This window comes from Oryzias latipes, chromosome 15 (genome assembly GCF_053564925.1).
Source record: "Oryzias latipes strain Hd-rR chromosome 15, Olatipes_Hd-rR_3.1".
Lineage (NCBI taxonomy): Eukaryota > Metazoa > Chordata > Actinopteri > Beloniformes > Adrianichthyidae > Oryzias > Oryzias latipes.
The window spans coordinates 16,594,336-16,603,884 of NC_136251.1; the positions used below are offsets into that span (position 1 = coordinate 16,594,336).

General features: G+C 38.6%; 1 long non-coding RNA gene across 1 annotated transcript; it reads right to left on the bottom strand.

Moving 5' to 3' along the window:
* Window positions 1-512: 512 nt before the first annotated feature.
* Window positions 513-3,769, bottom strand: LOC111948781 (uncharacterized). Its single transcript, XR_002874775.2, has 2 exons — window positions 878-3,769; window positions 513-800 (listed from the first exon to the last, which is right to left on the bottom strand). It is a non-coding gene; the product is annotated as an uncharacterized LOC111948781 (long non-coding RNA).
* Window positions 3,770-9,549: the final 5,780 nt, after the last annotated feature.

Sequence of the window (9,549 nt, forward strand, 5' to 3'; positions counted from 1 at the left end):
GTCAAGGCAAGCAGAGCTCAAAAAAGGATCTGAAACTGAGAAATTTAGCCAATTTTTCAACTCTCAGAAATAGCCAGACTCCTAACTCCAGCTCTGTAGTTTATGTGCACGTTTAATGAAACACATTTAATGCAAGCACACCAACACCAGAGAACTCGTTATAGTGACAGATCTTTCCATGTCAGAATCAGATGACCCATGTTGATTGTGAATAATAGAGGAGTCATGGTGCGTCAAAGTGAGAGTGTTATTTAGGCGTTGCCAGCAGTGTTAAGAAATTAAGTCAGGCCTATAGACATATTGCCTACAAACTAATGAGTGATATTTGCACAAACTTGCCGTGCATCTTCAGTAAAATCCATGATGTGATACCCAAATTAACTTCAGCAAAGAATTTTCAGGTAAATTATTCCCTTTATATCATCTTTTTTGTTGTTATTGCATATTCTGTCATGACGGAAGGGACGCGGCAGACCCAGACGCTGTAAACCCCGGAAGGAAACTCAGGCAAGTGGCGATTAACAAAGAGTCTTTAATATCCAGGCAGGAGATAACAGTTCTGGTGGTACTTAGTGCTGGCTTGGATCTCTGGCGAAGAGTCGGCGTGGCTCGTAGGAGCTTGAGGGCTGAGCTGAGAGCGTGGCGTGGCTGGAGCGGAGCGAGACGTGCGGTGCGGGTCGCCGCGCACTGTCTGATGTCTTGGGAACCGAGGTGAGCGAGGAACGTGGCGTGACTTCGAGGCGAGGCTGGTGTGGAGCGAGCTGAAGATCTCCCAGGTGGACACTCGTGGATCTGGAAACCTGGAGGCGGGTAAATAAGCAGGGTAAGTAAAGGCCCGAACTTGAACCGGAGTATGTACTGAGGTTCAGACATGCACCGAGGTAGGCAACGGACTGGCGATGACTGCAGGTCTGGATCCCCTTAAGAAGGCGGTGAGGTGATGAGCAGAGTGTCCACAGCTGGTTCCAATCATCAGGTGCACAGTGAGAGGGGAGGGGGAGGAGCACTGACAGAGGCCACCGTGACATATTCATTGCAGCTCACAGCTCATTATTATTTGTAAACTTGACATTAAAATTTGACAGACAGAAAAGCAGCATTTTATATCGGTTTTGTGGCTTATGCAACATTTAACGTTATGCAACACTTTTATCTGCTTTAGAATTCACTGGAAATACGTTAATTTAAGGTTAAGGAGCTACAGTCAAAAGAATGTCAACACATGGAGGTAAAACTCCTGTGCAAAGGGTTGACGTTTTCAAGCTTGATCAGGTACTTCAATACATAAATTACATAAATAAAAACATAAAAATATTCGGTAACGCTTTATATTAAGAGTACTTAACAAACTATTTATAAGACATTAACATTAAAATTTTATTAAGCTACTTAAAAGTACATTAATTAGCATTTGTAAATGGCACCAGATTGATAATGTTTTTATTTTCCATGGTAAAATATTGCTGTTTTTTTGTGTTTTTTATTGGAGTCAATGGGCACTGTCCTGTCTAACAAGCCACCCACCAGAAACCACATGAGGATGAGGTAAAAATCTTCCCATTTTGATTTTACACTTCTTTTTGTATTGATCGTAAAGCCATCGTAAAGTTGTCACACGCTTCTCAAATTTTTTGATTTGTAAATTGTGGTAAATGTAAAATTTGTTGTTTTGTGACAGTGGCTGTTACTCTAACGTGTGATAATAAATACTATTTTTCTTCTGTCAAATTGAAAGTGGCACTGGAGAGGATTCTACAGCCTCATTTAATTTTCTCAGTTCACATCTCCATCTCTCTTCCTGCGGTCTGTGTAATGTCTTTTCAAAACTCGGTCCCACATTTGTATAATTCAGTTGAGTTATTGGCTTTTGGGGGAGATTGTTTATATAAGCACACTGCATGCTCAATTGTTCATGTAGCAGTGACAGAAACATTGTTATAATCCTGAAGGGGAAATTGAGAAAAGAAAAACAGTATCAGAAACAACAACACAACTTCCCAAAGACCAATGTGGGTCACCATCAATTTCACTTTTCCTGCATTTGAGCACTATTCCTTATAAAACATTTTAAGCAAATGGATCTCAAGTTTCTGAGAGATTCTGTTAAAGATTCAGTCCCAATAGCATATCCCTAAGCTACAGAATGAATTACAACAACAATTAAAAGTTCAGTGACCTGAAAGACTTAAAACTTAGAGAACTACATTATTAAATTAAAATCAAACACAGACGTTTAAGATGAGGTCAAGCAAAAAAAAAAAGAAAAGAAAAGTTTAAAAGAGTATTCTGATTATACAAGCAATAGTGGAGAATACATTTTGTGATACAGTTCTGTTTCTGTTTTCCCAGATGGAGGCCACTGGCACATGCGTCAACACCTGTGTACTTTCTGCACGGATGTGGGTTAAAAACAACAACCACAAGCAGCTGCTCAAAAGTCTGTATCTTTATATTTAATGCAACGTTCCATCTCATTTACTCTTTCTCTAAAGAATAAAGAACCCTCACTAGTCAGCAACTGATTTACTCTATAAAACTGAGTTTAGGCTCACAGGACTGATTCTCGGTTATGAGAGTTCTCCCGATCCACTTCAGTGACAGGCTCTGGGGAAGTTGACAAAACCTCGCCAAAATTTTTGACAACCATGGCAAATTTCCTTTCTGTTCCCTGAACTAGAAATACATGGTTTCCTCCATTGCTGAACACTTATTTTCAGGATCTAGAGACTCTTATATCCACAGAAGGAGAAATAGTACACATAGCTGAAGATGAGAGACTATAGGACCAGAACTCTTTAAATTCTGGCGTGCTGAGATTAGACTGGTCCGCAGAAGATTGGCCTTGTGGGACTTCCCTGAACTGGCTATATAATATGCATACTTACACTGAACCAAAGTGACAAGGTGTTACTTCCTTGTGGCCAATGCGTTAAATAAATAAGTCAGCTGTGAGGACAAGTGTATTCTGCTCAACCATTTTTCAGGGAATGAGGGTACACTTCGAACATGGTGAATGTTTTGGAAAAACTCAGGCCAACAGTTTTCTTTTTTTTTCTTTTTTAGGTGGTAGTATTTGTGAAATATCCTGCTGACGTGTACAACAGCACATTTTCTATTCCCTTGAACCTGCTAGAAGACTGCCCCCAGCCCAGGATCACTGGCATCCGTTTCTGCCACTAAAGGGGGGGGGGAGAAATTCACATATCCAAGTAAAGGGGTACAGACAAGTTTTTTTTCCTTTTGTCTGTCCCTATTACCAATGCAGATCTGTTCTGATTTGATGACTTTGAAAACAGACTGCAGGAAGAGGCATTGGCTCACCGTGACTTTCAGTCTTTAAGTAACTTAATGAGTCTTCAAAAAGTCGCTGGCCCATTGCAAACACCAATAAGAGAGCATAATTAAATACCCCAAACAGAGGCAGTCATGTGCGTGCTTTTTTGAACTTTCACTGGCTAAATCAACATTTAAGGAGCAATGAAGCACTCATCTAGATGAGGTAAGGGAAAGGCTCACATGTTGGCTTGGAATTTATTCTATGATGGTCTAAACATGGCAAAAAGAGATGATAGAACAATAGATGATGAATTCAAAAAACTCTTGTCTTCCTAACACTCACAGTATCTCACAAAAAAAATACAGGATAAATATTCAAAAGTGCTGCTCCTCATGACAGACTGTCCTGAAAACACACAGGATAAAAACCAGTAAATCACAACACTGAAGTTTAACAGGGAATGTTGTGGGTCTCCTGAAAAAATACACTCTACAGAAATACCACAGAAATCATTGTTTCATTTATCAGAAGTCCAAAAGCTTGGATTAATAATAATTTCCAACAGAATCTAACCAATTCAGAATTTTCAATCCCCAAAATCGCACAACACACTTTTTGCCTGAGTTGTTTCAAGAAAGCTATTTTGAAAAAACATATCAGTACTCATAAGCCACATTTTCACTGAGTGGCACGTTCCAATCTGGTTTAAAATTGTCCAGGCAATTCAAGTGAGTGTTTCAACTCAAAGTGGAATTGCATGCACCCCACATGCTCCATAACGAAGCCAACAACAACAACAACAACAATGGAGGTCATCTAGCAGCTCATTTTTCCTTTTGGTACTATGTATCGATAAGTCATTTAATGCTGTTTGAGAGAGGATTGCGGGCGGTGAGGAATATGGACGCTTTCTTGGGGCTTTCTTTTGTCATAATGACCTTCAGCCAATCAATGGGTTTCAACAGAAGCTCCGGCCTAAACGGTCCGTTTCATTTTTCAATTTTCTATGGACCTACATCTAACAGGGGCCCAAAAATTGTATGATATTTAAGCCTAGTTTCCACTGAGCGGTATGGTCCGAACGTTTCCATTTCAAAAAGACCCTTTAAAACCAGATCGGACCGCTCAGTAGAAACATGGCTAACAGATCATGTCTGAAATCCATAACATGTGCATGCATATACCACCAGTCTATGTGCTAATTAAATCTTAGAGAATATTTACTTTTCATCTCATAAAAGATCAAGGGCCTCATTTATAAAACTTTGCGTAGGATTTGCGTCAGAAGTGGCGGATGAAACATAGGACGTGCGTACGCACAGAAATATTCGGAGTTATAAAACCGTGCGCACGCACATCCTACGCATCTTTCCCTTAATAAATCACAACCAATTCTAAATGCAGCGCAGCTTTTGCGGCCTCATCACACGCCCATAGTTGCCCATAAATAGTCCGTGAAACGCCCACAAATGAATATTCATTGATTGCGAAACCATGCCAAACACGGAGAGAAAATCAAAAAAACGTAACTTCACTCAATGTGAAGTAGAAGTTATCGTTGGCGAGGTGGAAAAGAGGAGAATAATGTTGTTTGGAGGGCACAGTGTGGGCATTACTAATGCCAAAAAGGCACGTGAGTGGCAGACGGCGGCAGACGCTGTAAATGCTGCAGCCTCACAACCTCGGACCGTGGCGGAAATAAAAAAGAAAAGGTCGGACATCAAAGTCAAGGCAAAAAAACGTCTAGCGCTGTACCCCCCCCCCCCCCCCCCCCCCACACACACACACACACACACCCGTGTCTGCCACGGGTGTGGGGGGTGTGGGGGGGGTGTGGGGGGGACACACCGGAGCTGACCCCTCCTGATGAGAGACTGGCGGCAATAATTGGGGAATCCCTTTTAAGTGGAGTGGTGACTGAGGCGCAGGGGGACACCGACGCGCCAGATGCACCGGGTGACACACCCCCAAAAGCCCGCAGAGGTCCAACAGGACGGCTCGAGGAAGTCGGAACCGGCTCATAAGCCGCCAGTCGTCCTCGTTTGCCAACAAGTCTCCTTGCTGTCTAAAGATGCGTTCACTCCGAATTCTTCCATTTGCCACATCTTCTAAGAGCGCAAGATCAGCCATTGTGCGTCATTAAGCATTGTGATGGGGCATTTTATTTCCATCCATTTAATTACATCTGGCAAGCTACAGATGTCGGGAATAATCGACGTGGAAATGGGAAATTGATCAGCGCAAATGTAATTTCTTGTTGCTTTCTGAATGGTCGAGACATACGCCATACATTGTTTTATCAAAAATAAAACAAACTAAAGGCATATGCATGAATACCATAATTCTGTAGCTTATGAAGAAATATTTTACTATGAAAACAACTTTCCCCAGTGGAGAATTAATGCATCTCTCTCTATCTATCCACCTGTCTGTCTAATTGCTCCTATATCTGCTCCGCCAGTACACATTGACGGGAATATCAGTTGTGTACATTATTTCGTTCTGTTAACTATATTATTTATATTATTTATGAGGATGAATTGCACAACATGCCAATATTGCAGAACATGTTTCACTTTTCTTTTTGCAAATATGTGTTCATTTGAATTTCTGTTGTAATTTTCGTTTGATTTTTTTTGTTTGTTTCACTGCTGATCGATCAAACGTGTTCGTGTTGGTGTAGGCTGTTAATTGTAAGACTTGCGTTGTGAAGTCTTCATGTTATTTCTGAGAGGCAGTATTGTCATTTTCACTTTCACGTGTTTCTTCCATCTGCCGACGGTGTCGCCGTTTCTCATTTCACCCGTTTTTGTGCGTACGCCTGGGTCAGAGCTTGCGTGAAGGACCGCACATTTTCCCGTCAAGTTTGCTTTTTATAAATCTCAACTATTGCGTAGAGAGTGGCGTACGCCTTCTTTTGTGCGTACGCAACGTTTATAAATGAGGCCCCAAGTGACAACAGTCAGTTATTCTCTGCTCTTCCATAGACAGGGGCTGCTGGTGCACAAAAACTCCAGTATTACTGATTACTTTTGCCCATGTATTCTTAACAGAAGTGAATAGATCAGCCAAAATATATTTAGGTGTTAGTTAGTGTCACTTAAAAAAAATTATTCAATTAGGAGTAAAAAGTTGTCATTGAAGTAAGTTTTTAAACAAAAGTAAAGGAAATGTCACAAAAAAAACTGATTAGTATTTTCAATGTGATGTCTGACTATTGGAACATCTAAAATAGGGCAAACCAGAAGGGATGTGTCATGAACCTATTTATGCTGGAAAAAATATGTATTTGTTTACACAATTTTCTGGTTGAAAATATGTGTAAAAATAAAGACTAAAGTAAAAAATGAAGTTATTGAGGTCCATATAGGATAATTGCCAAAATACTGAATTGATTAACGTTTCATAGAAAAGTTCAAATGTTTTTCAAATGATCATTTGATTGAATTCAAATAAAGACCGATTACATTTTCAATTGTAATTTAAATTTTTCCATGCAAATAAAAAAGTTGAAGTCTTATTAGCCGTCAGGTGTGTGAAATTTGTTCTCCGCATTTGACCCATCCTCTGGGGGAGCGGTGAGCTGCACACACAGCCGCGCTCGGGAACCATTCGGTGGTTTAACCCCCCACTCCAACCCCTTAATGCTGGGTGTCAAGCATTGTGGCCCATTTTTAGATTCTTTGGTATGACTCGGCCTGGATTTGAACTCACGACGTTCCGGTCACAGGGAGGACACTGTTCCACAAGCTCAGGTTTAAATGTGGCTGAGTAAAAATTATTGTAAGATTGTTTATGGGAGTGCTTTAAAAAGTAAATGTATCAGGAAATGCCACTCAAAAATAACTACTTCTGATATTTAAATGGAATCTACTAAATAACACAGCAAGCAAACAAATAACCCTTAGGCTCATGTTGCTGCTGTGAACGTCCCCTTCCGACTGTAAAATCCAGTTAGGATTCATGAGCTTTTTCATTATGAGCTTTTTCCCCTTCTCAGTGTTGTGTCATTTTCTTTGGCCAAACAATTCTGTGACTCCGATCTGTGTGTCAGCTCTGAATTGTACCCACAGAGTAGCACATGATCTCATGTGCAAGAGCCTCACTAGTGTAATATATTTTCAATGCATTTACAGGAAAACCAAGGCCACTATGATGATCAATGTGACATGGAGTCTCACAGATTATCAAAATTGCTGAGACTATTAATTATCCTGAAATATTCAGTAATGAATATGTACTTACATACTTATTACTTAGAGCTCTAGTGCCAGAGTACAGGCCACACCTTTCTCTCAGCTTGGGCTTTTCAAAATAACTCCATATGTCTAAACTAAAGTTTATGTGATTCTTATGTTTTTCTTTTTTGCTTTTTTTTTTTGTAATTCAGCAATCTTGTATATTAATTTAAATTTAAGTTTCATGGTTTTGTCTGTTACACAGTCAAAAATTATGTTGTATAACTGTTTACACATCAGGGTCTGATCTGGCCTCTTGTGGGACACAATTTTTTAAGGATGATTGAACATTGGAATAATAAAAGCAAAGCAGATAGTGGTAGGTTTCAGATTGCTAGACGACTTTCATTGTTACCATTTAATGAAAAAAAGACAGAAAAAAAGAACCAATCATTAGGCTTAAGCTATTTATGGCTTTGGTTTATTATAATCAGAATATTAAATAAATGTCCCCTAGATTTTGATACATTTACTTAAACTTCCAAGAGGTGCAAAGGAAATATTGTTTAAATGAAGTGGATTGACATGATAAAATAATCTTTCCCAAAAAAAGGTTTCTGTCAAAGATAAAGAGAAAAAACAAATCTGATTAGATATTGCTCCTTAGTTTAGTGTACATTGGGAATTCTCTGAGTGTTTGCAGCAAATCTTACTTGTTATTTGTCAGAATTTTTGTTGGGTGTCCAAGTTTTACTACCATTAAAAAAATAAAAAAAATTCAAAAAAACTCACGCATTTCTACATTTGCTCCTCTCGGATGATACTTGTTTTACCAACAACACTAAGGGAGATGAAGGTAGTTCAGCAGCGATGAGATTCATCTCAGCTTGTGTTAATGCAGAACTTGAACTTGTGCTGAACTTTTTTTACAGCTACTCGTATGAATGATGGAAGGAAGCAACAGTATGCAGGCTAAATATGAAGACACTTTGAAAAATAATTTAAAAAAGGATTTTTATTAGGCCAGTCATGTAAAAAGTATCAAGCAAGTCTGCAACCTTACAGCAAAAACAAAGGCAGAAGGATAAATGGTGAAGAGGGAAAGCTAGAGAACTATCAAATAAAGAAGCCGAATAAACAGAAGAAAAAAAATGATCTGAGAAACAAAACCAAGGAGCTTTTTGCATTTACTCAGGGGAAATAGAAGAGTGACAGTCAGATTGTAACCTGAAGAAAACAAAATCAAACAATAGGGGTGAGAAGGTGCTTTTTTTATTTTTTATTTTGCACTAGGTACTCTTTTCTTTGTATTATTATTATTATTGTGTTACGCCATTGTTATTATACAAACTCTATAATTGATGTATGTTCAGCTCAGATTGTTGTAATATTTTATTTGCTGAAAGTCTCTGTCCTGTGTTTTAATCATACACTCAAATCACCCAAAGTGGTGTTTTTCCAAAATGATTCTATAATCACAACATTTGAAGGAAAGGAATTGGTATTCATATTGGCTACACTAGCCCTGTATTTATATAGGATTGATACCCAAATTCCTAGCATCGCCCACCGCTACCAAACAAGATTGTCTCTAAAATGAAACTAGACTGCATTAAACATGTGATGAAACATTTTCTGAAGAATGATAACTATTAGATGCTCACTTTTCAGAAATCTTAAGAAAAAATGCATCCAAAGACATCCAACATCTGTGATGTTTGAATCTAGCAAGATTTTCTAAACGTTCAATGTTTTGGTTGTGGTTTACCAGAAATGAATAAACATATTATTTACCGACCCAGTTGGTAATAAGATGTTGTGCAAGAGGCAATGTTTTTAAAATAAATTCTTTGCTTTGATTTACATTTGAATAAAAAGGGAAATGTTTAATTTTGCCAGAGGTCAGAATAATTTCTAACATTGGAGGCTTTTTAAAATGCTAGTAAAGCTTTTTAATTATCAGCTTGAAAGTTTTTAAACATATATATATATATATACATGTTTTCCAGTTGATTTTTTGTGGCTTAATATCATTTAGAAATCCTCATTGCACCTTCTTGTAGTTGAAAAAGCTGCTAGAACTACAGTATCTGA